This window comes from Pinus tabuliformis, chromosome 6, assembly GCF_031772625.1.
Source record: "Pinus tabuliformis cultivar Carrire ecotype Pingquan chromosome 6, CPIR1, whole genome shotgun sequence".
In the NCBI taxonomy this organism is placed as follows: domain Eukaryota; kingdom Viridiplantae; phylum Streptophyta; class Pinopsida; order Pinales; family Pinaceae; genus Pinus; species Pinus tabuliformis.
In genome coordinates, this window is record NC_142292.1 from 791,258,253 (window position 1) to 791,278,026 (window position 19,774).

A 19,774-nucleotide genomic window follows, 5' to 3' on the forward strand; every position below is an offset into this window, starting at 1 on the left:
CCCCAAGCTTGTCTTTCGTCAACTGAAAGTCATATATGCCCATAGCATACTTGCAAAACTCCACTATGCTAGCCGGATCTCTACCTGCATAATCCTCTCCAACCACTGCTTTTGAAGTAGTACTCAGACTCCCTTCATCTGCAACTCCATTGTGAAGATCTTCAGTAGAAGATGTCTCTGCCAAGTGCTTCAGGATTTGTGAGATTGATCTCTCACTTGCTTCCTTCTTCCGTACTCTTGCAACGAAGTCAATCAACTTCCCTTCCTTAGTTGTTTGAGTCATACTCTCAAGTCCTCTTTGCTTCACATCCTCATGCTTCACATTCAGATCTTTGGGATACAAAGTCATAGAATTCATCCTCGGTCTATACCCCAAGCAACTCCTTCTATTCATCGGAACCAACATAGTTCTCCCTTCAGCTGTGATCAAGAGAATGTCTCGGTCCACCATTGGTATGGCTTGTGCAAGCTTCATGAAATCTTGCCCCAACACCATAGAATGATCATCCATGTCCACGATCCTCAAGTCCAACTTTCCGAACCACGAGCCCATGCTCACCTGAGTGTTCTCCATCACACCAGTAACAGCTTTTATGGTAGAGTTGACTGCTTTGAAAGCACTCCACTCTTTTTCCATCTTAGCTTTCTTCCCAAAAGACTTTGCTGCCTTCCTGCTTAAGAAGCTATGAGTAGCTCCCGTATCCACCAAACCTGCAAATCTTTTGCCTTTCATGGTCACCTGCACAAAACTCAGCTTCAAGGCATCACCTCCTTCTGTCGGCTTTATCTTGCGTTTCACATCGGCAACCTTCCTCAAGAATTCGGCCTCAGAAGTGTCCATTGGCTTATGTTCCAATTTGACATTCCTCCTAAGGCACTTCACTTCCTTGCTTGGCTTTTCTAAGCAAATCGATCCTGGTTCAGCTTGATTTCCTTCAAGCTTGTCCTCCATCGCATTCTGCTCAAGTGCACCAACCAAGTGCCCATTGACTGCTTCCATAGAACTAAGCTTCCGAACATCTGCCTGATTGTTTCGGTAGTAGTCCCCTAGTCTGTCAATGTAGTTGAGCTCATCCTGCTCAATTACAACAACCTTCTTACCAAGAAGTTTCTTCTTCATTTCCTCCTCAAGCTGCTTGACTTCGGTCTCCACCATGGCACTTTTCTTCCTTAGTCGAACTCTCTCATCCAAGAGTTCTTGAAGGCTAAGACCATTTCATTGGATCTCCTTATCAAGTTTTCTTGAGTTCAACATTCATCGTACTTCCGTATTGGCTCTTGAGTTCTTCAAGTTCTTCCCTGATCTCGAACAACCTTCCCGAATCTTCATATTCTTAGTCTTCATCGAAACCCATTCAGAACTCCATCTACTCATTTGTTCCAACACTTTGTACCGAAAAGCTTCACTTGCGTTATGGCTAGATTCACCTGCCATAGATTCTTCTACCATCCTTGCCATTCCACTTTCCTACAATCCGAACCAACTCTTGATTCCACCTGTCATATACCAAGTTTTCTACAAACTTGTACCAGCTTCACCACCTGTGAAACTGCTCTTCCGCAAATCCCCTTTGCACTTCACCAGGCTCTTGCAAAAGTTGAACTTCCTGTCAAGCTTTCAGCCTTGCTCTGATACCAATTGTCACGCTCCTACACTAGCGGTAATCTTCCAACCACTTATAGCGAGGTGCGGCACCATCGAACACTTTCTTTTCACCAATACTTATGTTCATGGACTACGCCTTAACATTCGATACTTAGTTTATTTTTCGTTACCAAGTATTATGATTAGCCTTTATACAAATGAACACCCATACACATTCATTATCCACAACAATTAACACATATACACAATTGCAACAGTATAAAGGGAGGGGCAACTCCCTGCAATATGAGTCTGCCCGATATCAATATATATAATTTTCAACTTTCATAAAAATACAAGTTAAACCTTGGAAACCCCAAGTTTACACTTTGTCGATTTTCCAACTCAGTTGTGTCGTTTGCCCAACTCGGGCGCACCTCGTCGTAACCATGTCGCCACACCTGGGCGTCCTCCACACGAGTTGCACCTTCATTCTCAACCCGGCACTCCCTTCGTTCTGTCGTGCATGGTGCGCCCTACTCGAGTCACCCGTTCGCACGTTCACCGTGTCGTCGTGCACGGCGTGCCCTACCCGGGTCGCCCATCCGCATGCCTTCGTGCACGGTTGCACATCGCACACTTCACCCGGCACTCACGTTCAGCTCGCCTCGTTGGCGAGCGCATCTGTCATGCCGCCCTCCCCCGACTCACCAAACTCCTGCCCGAACGCCTTCACCGTTTCCACCGTTCACTCGTCTACCCGATTTGTCGTGCAGGCACACTCGACGTGCAACCCTGCCGACTCACCCTCGTTTCGTCCTGAACGATGCCCATGTCGACCTGCCCGTCGTGTGGGCGCATGACCTGCATCCAAACCGCAGTCACCTCTCGCCTTCACGCTGCAGATCCGTCCTTCTTTGCACTTCGCTGAAACTCCTTGTTGGCTCGTTGAACTTTGCTGTTCGAACTTCGCTTGCTGTCTTTTGTTTTCCACTCGCTCATTTATGTATATGGTTGGGTGGCGAGGTCGTGCCAACCGACCGACCTTCAACTTCGCCCGACCGACTCTCCAAACATCATGCTCGCTTGCACGGGAGGTGGGTCGGCCCGCCCAACTCGTGGGACCGCCCCTCACTGCTCGCCCATCGTGATCTCCGTTCGGTCGGCCCGCGGGTCGAGCGCCCAGCTCGCCCGTCGTATAAACACACAACCAAATCACTTTCCCACGCGTATCACATCGTGTCTCACCCATTTTAGCTGCGGTTCAACTCATCCTTCACATGGTGGAGTCGCCCTGCCCGTCGCATGGACCGTAGGTCCTTACACCTATAGTTCTTAGGTCATTTAAAAAAAACAAAGCTTATATTCTTAAATTTATTTAAATTTGCTTACTATTTAAGACATATATTATATTATATTACATTTTATATATATATATATATATATATATATATATCAATTTTTTATTTTTAATTTATCCATATATATATCAATTTTTTATTTTTAATTTATCCATGCATTTTAAATGGGTTTCCTGGTCTTTATTATAATAATTTCATAACAAGATGGGCTTGCAAAATGTGAAGGTTTTAATCCGGTACGGCTGTATGGGAAGAATGCTTTTGTTTTGGCAATAAATATATAGTTTGTCTGCTCATTTAATTGGCATTGGTCACCGAAGAATGCTTTTGTTTTGGCAATAAATATATAGTTTGTCTGCTCATTTAATTGGCATTGGTCACCTGGTTATGCATGGGCAAGCTAGTTAAGCATATACAATTCCACTTATTTAATTAACATTATTGATAAGCTAGTTATTTTTTTCAGGTTTTTTTTGGCATAATAATGGCATTTATTAGGTCGATATGCTTTCTTTTGAATCAGTTTAGTAGTCTACACTACATATCTAATTTCTTTGGTTTCTTTTATTCTCTACCGTTTGACACTTTTTGAAATCTGGCAGATAAATTTTCTAGAAATTGTCTCTATCTGCTTGACATCTGTTTCCCATTATCTAATTGACATAGTCTCGTTATACGGTGCATGATCAACAAATTCGTGCTTTGAAAACCCTGACCTTACCAGCTGCCGTCTTGGTTGAAACTTCATTAAATGTAATATGTTGTCTAAAAATTAAGAGAGTAGCAGTGTTCAAACTAACAGAGGAGCCTTGTCAATATCACGAACGGAGCTGGAGCTGGAGCTGTGTTTAGAATAAATATAGCAAATATGGCCGAGCGCTAGAGCGCTTTAGGTAAATGTAATGTGAATCTCTGTTGCATACAGTTCTTTCAATGAATCTCATATATTTTTAGGTTCTTTTGAATGCACTTTCTTGGTAGGGTTTCTTGGTAGTGAACAGGCTATGCTACAGAAAGCCCACTCTTCAACTTTCTCTCCGCTTTCAGCTGCGAACAATGCTCAGAATTAGGGCTTTTGCTTATTTCATGCCTATTATGAATAGTATATTACGGGACACTGTAGGCCGAGGATGAGGAAAAGCTCGAAGCTCTACCAAAGACAATGAACCTAAACCTAGGGCTTGATGAGGCTGCGCCCTATTAGTCATATTGCTCCACCAGTATCATAGAACGGGGCACAAAACACTGTTGTTCAATACTCTTATTGACAACCCTACTCGCAGCCCAAACACAAACCTTACACACCTCGACCCACTATCAAGAAACCTCCATTTCTTCCCAAACACTTCGCTCTTCTGCTCAACTATATGAGGCTAGGTTTGCGTCATACGTTAGGTTTGTAATTCCAGAATTTTGACCTAAAAAGCCTCTCCCTTACTGCGCTGCTACCCGAGGTAAATTTGACCTTCAATCCACAATAAAACAGGCCCTTTCTGAGCCTTCTTATCAGCAGATTAAGGCCTGATCGTTCTACAAACACTGTCTGACTCTGAGAAGGAGGAACAATTCGAAAAACAGCACTAAAATTTGTAACACCTGATTTAGCAGCACTAGAATCAGATGGATCTACACATTTTACCTCCTGCACAATAAGCTTTGTATTATTAAAGCTGCCATCGGTGCGCTGAACTTTGTCATCCCTCATGAATGGACCCAACTTGCTACAAAAGTCATCTGTGCCATTACACTGCCAATTGGGAACCACATCCAAAATCTGGCCAGACGTTAGTTGCAGTAGAGTTGAACATAATTGTTCCCCTCTGTATATTTCAATACATTTTAACCGGAAATTGTCAGCATATGGGTAAGGATCACAACCCTTTGCCACCAGGCTCCTGGAATCAAATCCATAATTTGAATAAGCAGCCAATTGTGAATAGATGTCAATTCCATCAAAGTACCTGGGATTGGAGTGCCGGTTGAAGCTTTTCAGCTTCCTCCAAATTTCTCTGGTAGTCAGAGAAAGTTTGCTTGGATAGTGCAATAGTAGCAAAATGTTATCATCTTCTAGCAGATTTGGTGACAGCGACTCTGACCAGTCCCAAGGATTTGCAGCATTATCCCCACGGGAGGGTAAATACGTACTGCCCAGCATACATAGCAACCACTCTTTTTGTGGGTTTTTCAATTGTAAGTAGACTCCTTCAAAACGAATGCTGAGAGAAGAGAATCCAGGATAAATCTCAAAGCCCTCAGGGTTGCTACCCATAAAAGAGATACTTCTATCTGGGCACATGGCCAACTTTAAAACCCCACTCACATTCACCATTTTGCCAGAAGCCGTGTTTGGATCTACATCTGTGATCCAGAAAGACGACAAACTGATAGCCGAAAGGTTTTGGGGGAGGGTGTTATTGGAATTAATAAATGGCATAACAGGAGCAGAACCCTTGTCTTGCTTCCAATCCCCGTTTACAAAAGAAAGCTCATTCTGAATGATATATCTTAGGTTCGGATTGGAAGGCAGAGCTGAAGCCTCTGATAAAAAAGAGCGGCATTTTTCCTTCACTTCATTAAAACGACTGTAAGTGGGAGTGGGATTATAATTGTTGTTAGTTTTGAAGGTAGATGGAGCATCGAATGCTGGTAATTTGTAAGGGGATGAACTGGCCAGGCGAGAACAAGACAAGAAGGAAATGGCAGCCAATACCCAAACCCAAAACAGAGCTTGCAAACACATTCCCATGTTTATTACAGTCCAAATTAGCTTTGCCCTCCCAGTGGGCTCAGATTTTGGGGCTTGCTATTAAAATTGAAGATCCAGATCTGTGAAATAAAGCAACCTTTTTGGAAGCAACACGTGATTTTCAAGCAACCTTTTCCATTTTTAGCTTAAAAGGGAATGGAGAAATCAATACATACCTAAGTCACCTGACACGGGGATTCGGGACACGTAGGATTCGGGATTCGTGGTGTCGGATTCGGGACACGCTGACCCCCGGAACAAGACACGTTAGGACACGTTATATATTATTTTATTAAAATATATATATATATATATATATATATATATATATATATATATAAATATATATATATATATATATATATCTTAAAAATTAGTTATTAGCATATTTCTTACACAAATTTTAATTAATGATACAAATTTATTGATTTCATTGTTTCAAACATAGATCTTCATCTATAGCTATTAGCATGCATAGTACATACAAAATTCAAATAAATGTCAGTGGTACTGGTCACATAAATGATAAATGATAAATCTATTAAAAATTTAAATCATGATTCATAATTCATAACTGAAAGACAACTTACAACTACAAGATAGTAAGATAAACACACTGACAACTGTAGTTTTCTCATTAAGTCATCAAATCAAAATCTGTTACATAGGTAGTGTTGGTGCAATGCCAATGGCAAATAGAAATAGAAAATATAAAACAACTATAGGTATACAAGCCTCAGGCCCTCAAGGCATCAATCAGCATCAGAATCAGCATCACTGTCCCCATCATCATGGTCCCCACTGCTCTCCTTTGCATCCTCCTCCTCCCCTGTATCCATAGTCGCCTCTGCATCTGCTGGTATGGAGGTTGAGTCATCAAAGCTAATAGGGTCTAGCACTGGATCACCGAGATCCATGTTGGCCAATGCCAACTCAACAGTGGTGTCCAGACCCATATCTTCAGGAAAGACATCCCACATCTTTGTCTTTCCCCTCAACCACTCTTCCCTTTGCCTGTAAATAAGACGAAGGTTGGTGTGCACATACACCATTGTCTCTGCCCTGGACTGCTCAAGCCTGTTCTTCTTCACAGTATGCAAATTCCCATATGTGCTCCAATTCCTCTCGCAACAAGAGGATGAAGTCACCTGAGAGAGGAGCCTCATGGCTAACTGCTGAAGAGGACGGCTTGTTGCCCCATGATTTGCCCACCAAGAGTAGGGCTTCTTAAGCCCCCTGTCTCTAATCACATCATAACCTCCAAACCGACCAGTGCCAGTGGAAAACTCTGCAAAGGAATCCTCCACCTCAGCAAGCAACACACTATCCTGATAAATCCGCTTCAATGCCTCTTTCCTCCCCTGTGAGATTTCACCATCCATGTGAGGAGGGAATCAGCGGGAAGGTCCACCATTCAGCCACTCATGGCTGTAGTATTTGGGGTTCAATGAGTGAGCCAAACAATGTAAAGGTGTACAATTCTTGTCCCATCTGCGGACAAGAATATCATGTATGGTATCGCAGAAGGCCTCTGGTGATGTCTCATACGGGGGGCACTCACTCTGTAGAATAATGCTCCTCACAGACTCAATCATGGAATCCCATCCCTCATAAACCTCTCCTAGGATGGGTTTGTCTATATCTGCAACTCGAAGCAAAGAGATGATAGGGTCCATGATCCGAATAATTAGATCTACCCTCTCCCACCAAGCATCATCTAGTACCGTGTCCTTCACTCTTTTAGAGGCTGCCTGATCTGTCTTTCTCCAAAAAGACCAAAACTCAGAAATAACCATGGACCCAAGAGCAGTCTTGACCTCCCTCAACCTCTTCAACCTCATGAATGAAGATGCAAACCGTGTATCAACAATCTTCAACAATGATAGATTACTGTACTCCTTGTAGATAGTGAGGGCATTTGTATGATTTTGCACAAAGTTACGGATATGTCTTGCATCCTCAATAATGCTTCCAATCCAAAGCACATCAGAAGCAATGGATTTCAGTGCTAAGTTCAATGAATGGACAATGCAAGGTGTCCAAAACACTTGTGGATATTTAGCTTCCACAATCATGCCAGCCGCCTTGCAAACAGGTGCATTATCTGTAATGATTTGCACACAAGAATCAACACCTACCTCTTTAACAACTCTAATAAATAACTCACCCATAAATTGTGCATCCTTGTATTCGCCAAGTGTATCCACTGCTTTCAGGAAAACTGGACCATTCAAGGAAGACACCATGAAGTTGATGATTGGGTGTCGTGCTGGATCTGTCCATCCATCAGAAACAATGCTAACCCCAGATGTTGGCCATGATGCCTTAATAGGCTCGAGCATTTTTTGCACCTCTTTTTTTGCCTTCGTCAACAATGTGGTTCTCAGCTTCTCTGACCCAGGAGGCACATACCCTGCTGGAGCCCCTTGAGTTAGAGCTTGGCACATCTCAACAAATAAAGGTGAACGTGCAACATTAAATGATATGAAGTTTTGATAGAAGAAGAAGGCAATGGTGAGATCAAGCTCGTCCCGTCTCTCTTTTTGGAAAATCCTGTCCATTGGACCAAGTGATCTTCTTTTTAATGCTTGTCCCCCAGTAGAAGTAGAACTCTCAAATGGAAATTTGGTGGTGGCTTTCCTCAAAAATGGAAGGGGGTCTTCATTCTTGCCCTTGGGTGCTTTTGATTTTGAAGCCAGTGCCACATGTTCCATACCAACATGGGCCTCCTTTTCCAATTCTTTTCTCTTTTGTTTAGGAATATCTTTACAAGCTCCAATCCCCTTACCAGGTATAGCCAACAAATGTGCTCTCACACGGTGATATGTGCTTGTGTAAGAAAGGTTACAAAAGCTGCATTTCCATTGCACATTGCCTCCTCCCTTTCCCTTGCTGTTTGACCCATCCTCTCTTGCGACATATTTCCACAATGGATATTTTTCATTGTCTTTAAATCCTCTTCCCTCAAGATTACTTGCAGCAGACTCTGATGATATTGGGGGAGGAAGAGCATCTCTACCCATGACATTCTTGCCCTTCCTTGCTGCCCCTGCCGTTGATTGAGCCATGTTACCTCAACCTGTAAAAAAAATGAACAAACAGTCAAACTGCTGTAAAAATTTAAAAATGCAAACAACAAAAGAAATGAACAAGAATCAAGTTCATTTTATAGTATATAGCAGTGGCTCACTGGCTGTATAATGTATTCTAAATTTCTATGTTGCTGTATAAAAAATTAAAGACAGTGTTCTACACTGCCAGGACAGGCCAAGGTCTGAGTGTTATAAAAGACAGTGTTCTACACTGCCAGGACAGGCCAAGGTCTAAGTATTTTTGTAGTCAACGCATAGGTCTCACTGTCTCAGATATGTGCCACTGCCAGGTACCCACAGTGATACTTACACTGCCTAAAAAACGCATGTGAATTACATACCAAGTTCAAACGTGACTGTTCAAGCTTGTAATGTATGTATATATGTTACAGCTTACAGGACTGCCAACATTTGTCTCAGATATCTTGGCTTTTATACAACTGTTTAGGATAGATATAGAACTGTGAATTAACTCCAAATATGGGTCCTTTTCTATGCACAGGTTCTCAGCTTCTTTGGTAGATGCACACTTATCCTCAGAACATTGAGGGAGTCTCCTTGTAACTTCAGGATCTTCCTATTGAAACACACTTTGACTTGTAAATTTGGTCATCCACAGAAGTGCACAGAATTTGGATTTCTGAGATAGCACAGCGAATTCAGATCTTTTTCCAATAGAGGTTTCAGATCATAGTATTTATGCCCAGGTCTTTGATCCTTTCATCAAGGGATTTGGTCTTAAAAGGGCTATTAATCTAGCCTCTTGGATCTACAAAGTAATGCTTCTTTCCTTCTTAAACCTTCACAGTACCCTTTGATTAGTATCAACTTCAAGTCACGGCTGTAAGTTTGTAACAAAAAAATTGACTATGTGGATCCAAATTCCCTATTCAAACACAAAGTAGCATTCTATGAGAATATCTGCCAAATGTTTTGAAAAGCAAGATTTTAAATGCCAACGCAAGAGTCGCTCCCACGCACAATGTGGCTAGTTCAAAGCTGAGAAGAAGCATAGCATACTCCTCTGAAATAAAAACACCATCTTTGTTGCAACCAAACGCAAAGATTCCATGTTTAATACTGTTGGAACTTGCTCCATCTTATGAAAGATTTGATGAGCTTAAAGAACAAGTCAATTTTTTTGTTACAGCCGTGACAAGACACAGTTCGTATTACAGTGGCAGGCGTGATAAGGGTTCCGTTCGTATTACAGTTCGTATTACAGTGGCAGGCGTGATAAGGGTTCCGTGATAAGGCGTGATACAGTTCGTATTACAAGTCATTACATCTATTAACAGTAGCATCGCACAACAGCTCAGCAAACTAACCTGCAATGCGGTCCGCCGCTCCTCGCTGCAATGATGTAATGAAGTTACGGTTTGCAAATCGCTCCAAATCGCTGTTTCCTTTGCAAATGCGGTCAAATGGGAATGACAACAGCGAATTTAAACCTAGCAGCAGCCCGAAAAACGAATCCGAAACCAGGATTCGATTCCAAAATCGTGACACGTTATCCATTTTTTGTACACGCTCAGGACACGACGTACCCGAATATGACACGACGAGTCATTGAAACATGACACGTGTCAGGACAGAATCGTGTCCGATTCGTCCGATTCGGGATTTGTCCAGGGGTTTGGACGAATCCGGTTTCATAGATACATACACAAACAGCTGAGGCATATCAAATTTGTTTGAGATCTCATGTCTACCTCAAGAAATTACTAATCACTTAAATAAGTGTCAAGAGCCAAAACCAGCTAACCTGGTCTGTCTATTTTTCCCTTTCCATCCCCTAAGGTCCTTCCTTTAGGAGAGGCACTAATAGGAGGCATTGATTGAAGTAGAGTGCCCAAGAAAACTATACTTGCCGCATTCCATGTTCCCCTTATTATCCACATCCATTCTTTGGGTTGATTGTCATTTCTCATTGGGATTGGCACCCTTTGTCCTCATCTATGAGTCGGGGACCCATTTTTTGCTCTAAGGGGTTGATGAAGCTAAAAGAAGGATAAAATCATATGAACTCACAAATAAAGAAAAAGAAAATGCAAAAGATGGCTTGGGTATAGTAAGTGCGTGGGCAAAAGTTCTACCCCTTGCCATCACCTAGTTCCTCAACATCACATGTTTATCTAAAAGGAACTCTTGAATGCCCCAACCTCGATGAGTGATAAACTGCTACACCTAAAATCAAAAGTTTCGACAAGAACTAATATCAGAAGTTACAGCTAGCAATACAAGGTCTAAATATAAATGATCTGAAAATGAAAACGAACAAATAAAAAAGAATGCACACAATAACACATGGCCTTTTGTCAAGAAAATTTTCTAGTGGCATAAAAACTCCACCATACATGATTCTCTGTTTTACCATACGAAAATAAGTATGACACAGTGCTCTGTTTCATATTAACGGTGCATTAGGCTACACTGATTTCATATGGAGGATCTCGAGTCCCTTACAGCAATGTCGTGAACTCCCTTTTCACATTTTTCTGTTTTATCTGGATGGAAAACCAATCCTTTGTTGCTCGAAGAAGAAAAATCATTATTCTGGTTGTCTTCTGTTTCCAATATTAAACAGATCTACAACCAACCAAATACACTTAATTTAGTTTCCCACACACTGAAATCTTCAATCTCCAACTGTAGTTATAGTTATTTTCCCCACCTGCAAACTTCACCCTTTAGTTTCCAATCTCAAACCTTGATGTAGTATTCTGGCTGGAAATTTTACTGTTAATAAGACAATTTATAATGTGATTCTTAATAGGAGTGTACGGGTGCCAGCTGGGAAAAACAGTTTGACATAGTTTCCGGTTTTGTTTCTATTTTGCAGAAAAGGGGTGTGTTTTGCGTACCACATTTTCCTGAGGTTGTGTTAAATCACTTTAGGTCTTTTGAAGCGGAGTCGGTGTTGACGGGGATAGTCAGAGAGAGCCAGCGCATCTGTTGGGATTTGTTCCTACGCAACATACGGTAAGGATTTTCGTTGCCTTAGATATAAGTTGTGCGGGGAACTTAGGCAGCTTCCATATTTCACCATTACTGGTTATTCTCGTTCAATGGTTAAATTAAATTTGACAACCCTATTTTGGGTTTTTTTAACTGTCGAATACTTGCAACTTTAAAATTTACAGGTCATCATTGATCTTTACTTATATTCTGACTATGTTAAATTTTCTTTACTTATATTTTAAAATAGTACTTATCTTTTAAAATAGTCAATTTGACAGGTAAAATGAAAACATTACTGGTTATTCTTGTTCAATGGTTAAATTAAATTTGACAACCCTATTTTGGTTTTTTTTAACCGTCGAATACTTGCAACTTTAAAATTTACAGGTCATCATTGATCTTTACTTATATTCTGACTATGTTAAACGTTCTTTACTTATATTTTAAAATAGTCAATTTGACAGGTAAAATGAAAACTTATCTGTATATATTTGTGGGCATATATATTATACACAACCAATATATATGTACATCTGTATGAGAAAAAAAATGTACATGTGCATTATAATTATAATTATAATTATATATATATATAATCAAATTTAAATTAGACCAGAGAAAATAAAATTCTGGTAGAAGATGAAACATAACCACATATATGCATGGTGTTTATAGGTTTTCACATGAAAACTAGCGATGCTTATAGTATGAGACTCACTAAGCTAGAAAAGCTTGTCTCAATCCTAATTCACATTTTGCAATTCCACACCATGTACCCTGAACTATAAACTCTAAAGCTTGAAGGTTGAAATTCATGTGCTCACCCATGTGCTATTTGTATGCTCACCTATGTAGCACTTAACAGAAATAAGCTATATAGCGAATTTAAACAGATTCCATATTTCATTATCAATGGTAGATTTGCAACAAAAAGATGATAAAAACAGAATGACATTTTATCAAAAAATGTACAAGCTTTTTGAAGAGACAAAACTTCACAAAACAGCAAATTTTTTTACTCAAGATCCATAACAACATAATCAACCTTAAAAAATAAACTAAATATAAATCGAGGGATAGTATGTATTTCCTAGACCGCAAGATAAACCCATTTCATTTCATGGTTATTTTCGTTGCTCCATTTCGTAATCTGTAGAAAACATTGTACAACGGACTTAAGTAGCTTCCATATTTCTTTTTATTCCATATTTCATTATTTTGGGTTATCTTTAGTAAGTATATATTTTCGTGATCTGTTTAAAAGATTCAGAAAACGTCACTTTACAAGCTTTTATTCTTTTTATGTAGATATAGAAAGATTTTGAAAGCTCAAGCACATTATTTTATATCAAGGTTGCACGAAACGAGGAAACGGGTATGAGTTTCCGAAACGGGAATCGATACGAAATGCGATCCCCCAAATTTTGGAAACGGGGAAACGCGAATATATATATATATATATATGGACATTTAAGAAATATGTGCAATCATAAAGCATATATGATACATTTTAATTTATTACATTATGATAAAATTGTCAATTGTCAATGCATAAACTATAAGTCACTAAATTTACATCACATTTACTCATGAATGATTATATAATGAAAATAGAAATATCCAAAATCAGCCACGGGAAATTTCTAATTTCTTGTCTCGTGCTTGATTGGGAGTCTCCTCCTACATAGTCGAACGACCTTAGTGCTTTTGATTAAATACAAGTTTCATACCCTAGTACCCTACATGCTCTTGATTATTGGGAGTCTCCTTTGCATAGAGGGCTTGGTTCTCTTGATTAAATACATGTTCCATACCCTAGTACATGATAAAATCTAATGGAAACATTGCAATCCCCCCAATCCTGAAATCCTGAAAAACAGATAAGTCTGCTGGATTTTCAGTGAGATCTAAAATTCTACTTTCTCCATATGAAATCAAATGAGGGCGAAACCACTCTCAAACATCCTGAGTCATTTCATGATAATGTTAAAAATTTAAGTAGAAGGATGAAAATGAAAAATAAAGGAGAATATCACTTTTACTTTTACCATGAACTGCATATGCCTTAAACTTCCTGATGAACTGCATATCAACACTAGGGCAAAAGTTCACTTTTATAACTTTAGACAGGCATCTAGAAGCAACTAGAAGTCATTAGAAAAACCTAATAATAAATTAGAAAACAAATTAAAAAAAAAACACACAAGTGGAAACGTGCGTCGTATGGCCGTGAAACGTGTTTCCGGCCGTACTGGCCACGTTTCCGCATCAAGAAACATGCCAGTACGGCCGGAAACGTGTTTCACGGCCGTACCACACGCGTTTCAGGGTTTCGTTTCTGTTTCCATACGGAAACGGCCTCCTACTCTGTGTTTCTTGCAACTTGGTTTTATATATATATATATATATATATATATATATATATATAATATGTGAACTCTGGAAAACGTTAAATGTTTTATATTTGTATTATATTGTTTATTTATAATATATGTTTTTTCAATATTATTAGGAAAAATATTTTATTATTATTTTTTTAAAATTTAGTATTTTAACATTTTTCCTATAAAAAAATTAAATATTTTAATTTTAGATATTTTGCTAATTTTTTTATTATTAAAATTTTTTAAATTGTATTTTTATTATTATATTATTTGATTAATTAATACTTTTATGATATTGATAAATGAAAAATTACTTTTAATTTATTATATTATTTTAACAGAAAATAAGTTTCTCTTTCATATCTTTAAATTTTAAATTATTTATTTATTATTATATTTTATTTGTTTTAATTTTGTCTATGTATAATTATTTTTCTTTTTATTTTTGTGAGTTTTAATATTTTAAAATGAAAATTTTAAACTAAGTTTTAATTATTTTTTGAGTTGTATTATGTGATAAATGTATTTTTTTTTCATTCATAAAATTTGAAAAGTATATTTAAAATGTGAAGATATTGATATTATAATTGTTGGACACCTAATTCTCTATTGGTTGGTGTGGAATGTGAACAACCACCACAGTGTAAGAGACCACTTGGAATATGAATTCAAGGGTCACATCAATGTACTATAAATGTATATCATGTCAATAATATATGAATTGAATGTTTATCCTTCATATTATGCATTCGCCATGTATTTGTTTAACATGGTATCAGAGCTGTAGACATATCTTACCCAAGTGTGAGCAGCTTGTGTTTTGTGGCTAGTTATATCTTTGTTTGGTACTTATTTCCTCGTCTCTCTTTCTATATGATGGTTTCTCTCACTCGTTATTAGCCATCTAACAAATTAAGTATCTAAATCCATTTTTATGTCATAAATCCTATCTGTGCCCTTAAGAAACGCCTGCGCTGACATTTATGTTGCCCTTGCCAGCCCTGCGATCCATGGTCTTTCCTACCCTACTGAAATTTAAATCACTAGTTTTGAGGTGCAGTGATTTTGGGCATTTGTGTAGAACCGTCCCTTTGTCTGTGCTATCTACATTCTCGAAATAGCAACAAAAAAAGTGTGTGGTCAATGTTAAGCCTCAGGGAGCCAAAAAAATGTACGTAGAATAAGTTGCTCCCTTTCCGCGGCCTGAGATTTAAGCAACATCCGCAAATTCCATTCCACCATGTCCAGTTGTATGTTAATACCGCCACTTTCAATTGCTTCAAAGGTGTGTACATAGTAGTTGCGGGTAATATTCATTTATTTGCTTATGTTCCAGTTCATTCTCATGCCATCCCATGCCTCAAATTCTGACATTTCCCTGCGCACCAAATTCCCATATATTGCTAGTTGCACATAGCTAATTGGTGAAGGAACCTTCACTCTCAAACACTCTGTGTTGTGATATTTGATTCTCTCCGACATGGTACATACCTCCTCTATCTTACAATAAACACACGACCTCCTCCTCTGGCTTTCAATAAATGCTTATGATCTTTGACCCATGCCCCATATAGTAATTTTGGCATTTAATTTAACCTGTAACCCTTGTTGCGTGAAGTTTACATCACCCATCAAATCTTTTATATTCGAAATTCGTTTTGCCAAAAGCGATGAAGTGAATGAATTAAAAATACTAATTGACTTCAGAAGTAAAGTTTAGGGAGTAGTCTAACAAGGCAGAGGAATTGCCCGGTTTCCGTTGCCGCCCGGAAAAACGTCCGGCTCCAGCCGTCGGCGATTCCTCTGCCCTCCGCGAGCTCCGTCACCCTCCACCACCTTTCCGCATTAAAGTCGTGATATGATCCGGTCTGACAGAATTTCCCGATTTCAGCTAGATTCTTGCCGCGTAGAGTTAATGCAAAAATGAATGTGGGGTAGTCGGCTTGACTTCCAAACCAGACAAAGAATTCAAACCAGAGGCAAAACTGGGCAAACGGAGCCGTGCTAGAACTCATCGACCTCCCACTACACCAAAGCTCCTCGGCTTCCTACCTCTACCTCGTTAGACTACTCCCTTATTTTACTGGAAGTGCTAGAGTCCTCAGAATAAGAGGATCACTAATGCCGTCCCTAAATCCATGGAGGGAGGCTTCAACTTCATTGGTGAAGGACTGGTGGGTTCATTGGGTTCTCACTCGATACGGGAGGCATCAGACCCAGAGATTTCAACAACTCTATTTCCAGTTAGTCCCAACGTTATTAGTAGCAACGATAGCCTCTATATGCAGGGGGTGCTGGGAGGGCCAAGGTTGTTGTTCACTATCAAAGAAGAGACTAAAGAGGATATGGAGGACAAAGAATCTGTGGGTGAAGTTAAGATTGCGTCCTCTGTTTCAGAGCAAGGATGGAAAAATATCAATGCCCTGTTTGCTCTAAGTTGCCTTCTAAGAACAATATGCGGGAACGTTGTATCAACTACAGAAGCAATGGCGGGACTTGTATTTAATTGGATTGCTGCCTCAGCAACACAGGGTGCAAGAATCCGGTTGCTATTGGAAGCCTGCTTCCTCGTCTCCTCAACCAATGAACTTGTCAGAGTTGCTTTCCCAACCGTTGTCATGCGGTTGTTCCCCTCGTTCGGCACTTGGTCGATTCGCTTCCCTCTCGTCTCCCAGGTCCTTCCCCATGGCGAAGTAATCATACACTCTCGGCCTCTGAAAAAAATGAATCTCTGAGGCAAAGCGTCTATGCTGTTACTTTGAATCCCATCTATGATATTGATAAAATGCCTTCATTACTACTACATTAGGCACTGTTGTTTCATCCCCCTGTGGGCACGAAACTCCCCCCTTAACTCCCATGAGGGTCCCTTTATTTGCTTATTCAATTCCACTCTCCATCTCTACAATGAGCAGATAAAGGGGCCCTCATGGGAGTTAAGGGGGGAATATCGTGCCCACGGGGGGATGAAACAACACTGCCTAATGTAGTAGTAATGAAGGCATTTTATCAATATCATAGATGGGATTTGAAGTAACAGCATAAACGCTTTGCCTCAGAGATTCATTTTTTGCAGAGGCCGAGAGTGTATGATTACTTCGCCATGGGGAAGACCTCGGAGATGAGAGGGAAGTGAATCGACCAGGTGCCGAACGAGGGGAATAGCCACATGAAAACGGTTGGGAAAGCAAGTCTGAGAAGTTCATTGGTTGAGGAGACGAGGAAGCGGGCTTCCAATAGCAACCAGATTCTTGCACCCTGTGTTGTTGCGGCAACAATCCAATTAAATATAGGTCTCGCCATTGCTTCTATAGTTGATAACAACGTTCCCACGTATTGTTCTTAGAAGGCAACTTAGAGCGAACAAGGCATTGATATTTTTCCATCCTTGCTATGAAACAGAGGACGCAATCTTAACTTCACCCACAAATTCTTTGTCCTCCATATCCTCTTTAGTCTCTTCTTTGATAGTGAACAACAACCTTGGCCCTTCCAGCACCCCTTGAATATAGAGGTATTGTTGCCACTAATAATGCTGGGGCTAACTAGAAATAGAGTTGTTGAAATCTCTGGGTCTGATGCCCACCCGTATCGAGTGAGAACCTAATGAACCCACCAGTCCTTCACCAATGAAGTTGACGCCTCCCTCCATGGATTTAGGGATGGCATTAGTGATCCTCCTATTCTGAGGACTTCGACACTTCCAGTAAAATAAGGGAGTAGTCTAACGAGGCGGAGGTAGGAAGCCGAGGAGCTCTGGCGTAGTGGGAGGTCGAGGAGCTCGGCGCAGTGGGAGGTCAATGAGTTCTGGCGCGGCCCTGTTTTGCGTCTGGTTTGAATTCTTTGTCTAGTTTGGAAGTCAAGCCTACCACCCCGCATTCATTTTTGCATGAACTCTCCGCGGAAAGAACTGGCGGAAATCGGGAAATTCTGTCAGACCAGATCATATCATGACTTTAATGCGGAAAGGTGGCGGAGATGGCGGAGGGTGGAGGAATCGCCGATCGCCGGAGCTGGACGTTTTTCCGGGCGGCAACGAAAACTGGGCAATTCCTCCGCCTTGTTAGACTACTCCCTAAACTTTACTTCTGAAGTCAATTAGTATTTTTAATTCATTCACTTCTAAAGTTAAATCCTATTCGACCAAACACACAACCTCCTGCAATAATGAACTGACACCGACGACGCGTGCAAACAAAAAGGAGGTGATCGTGTAATATATATGGTTTTTGGAGTTCAGTGATGGTAAATAGTTCTTACAAGTGCTTATTATATGTTGGATGTTTTATTTCTATGCCATGAACTGTTTTTATATCTATCCTAAATTGTGAGTGCGTTGATCCGTTTGTTGAGTACGCTTGTCTAGTAAGCTGATCTGCTATGTGTTGGAATGTGTTGGTGTGTTCTGTCGGTATAGTGCATGTGAGGCATTTAAACGAAATGTTGGTTGAAACTATACATTAAAGGGAGCCCCATACGTGTTGAATTCCTTTTATTATATGTTATTATTGTATGGTCTATACGTTGTGATGGGAATGTACATGTTGAATTCTCTTTACGAAGTATGTATGTATGGTATATGATGACATTTCCATGATATACATTATAAGATGAGTGGTGGTTTATATGCTCAGATTGAAGTATTGAATTCTCTTTATGAAGTGTGTATGTATGGTATATGATGACATTGCCATGATATACATTATATCATGAGTGGTGGCTTATATGCTCAGATTGAAGTATTGACATAGTATAGTGAAGTTGGTATTGAAGATTTTTTAATCAGTGTTTTATCTAATCAAGAAGGTAGAAAGTTGAAAATTAAAAGCAACGTTTTATGGAGGAGACTTCAGTGATTTCCTTCTTTAAGAACTATTACATGTTGATTGTAATAGTGGTGCACTTGTTATGGCTCTAATTGGTGGAGTATTAGAGTTTCTCAAAAGTCTGATACAATCTACTGTCGAAGACAGTTAAAATCAGCAAGAACACTCTGCAATATTAAAGCATGTATGTAGAATACACAAGAAAAAATAGACTTTTTGGAGCTTGAATCTCAGCTTCAGCAAGCATAATTACAGCATTGGAGTCATCATTCTAAACTTATCTCTGTTCAAAACATTGAAACAGACTCCCATAAGCAGCAAATCAATAATGTTGCAGTTGATTCAGATCCAGTGCCCAATGAAGCAGCAAAGTTACATGCATATGCAAAAGTTCAGTTTGCACTTCCCAAGTCGTTCATTAGACCTTGGGAAGAGCTTGTCCATAACGAGCACCTAACAGGTCTTGGATATGATATGGAGGTTTCCTTTCACATTCCAGATTACTCAAAGCCCATCCAATTTTAGAGTGTTCGATTTCTTCATGACAGTTCACCTTCAACCGTTTCAGATTCTGGTCGTCTTCCACAACAACCACAATAGATTGTTAAATGTGAACATTGTGATAGAGTTGGCCATGTGAAAGATCATTGTTTTGATCTTCATCCGTGCAAGAATTGTGGTCAACGTACTTGTCACACGGAATGAGTCGATCTTGCGGACAAGATAGACCTTCCTAGAATCTAAAGAAGACCTAATGACAAGCAAACCAACCAGACACTATCTTTCTCTAAATATGCTTTTAAAAACAATGGCAAACAA

At 39.8% G+C, this 19,774-nt stretch overlaps 1 protein-coding gene across 5 annotated transcripts in view; it reads left to right on the forward strand.

Annotated features, from left to right (window-relative positions):
• LOC149261147 (uncharacterized) overlaps window positions 1-19,774 on the forward strand; it is a 59,105-nt gene that overhangs the window by 5,488 nt on the left and 33,843 nt on the right. For 4 of the 5 annotated variants that reach the window (XR_016258373.1, XR_016258375.1, XR_016258374.1 and 1 more), the window contains exon 5: window positions 11,627-11,766. The gene's annotated coding sequence lies outside the window, so the exon portion shown is untranslated. Of the gene's footprint in view, window positions 1-3,584; window positions 3,840-11,626; window positions 11,767-19,774 lie in introns of those variants that run through there. The other variant, XR_016258376.1, reaches the window with a different exon arrangement.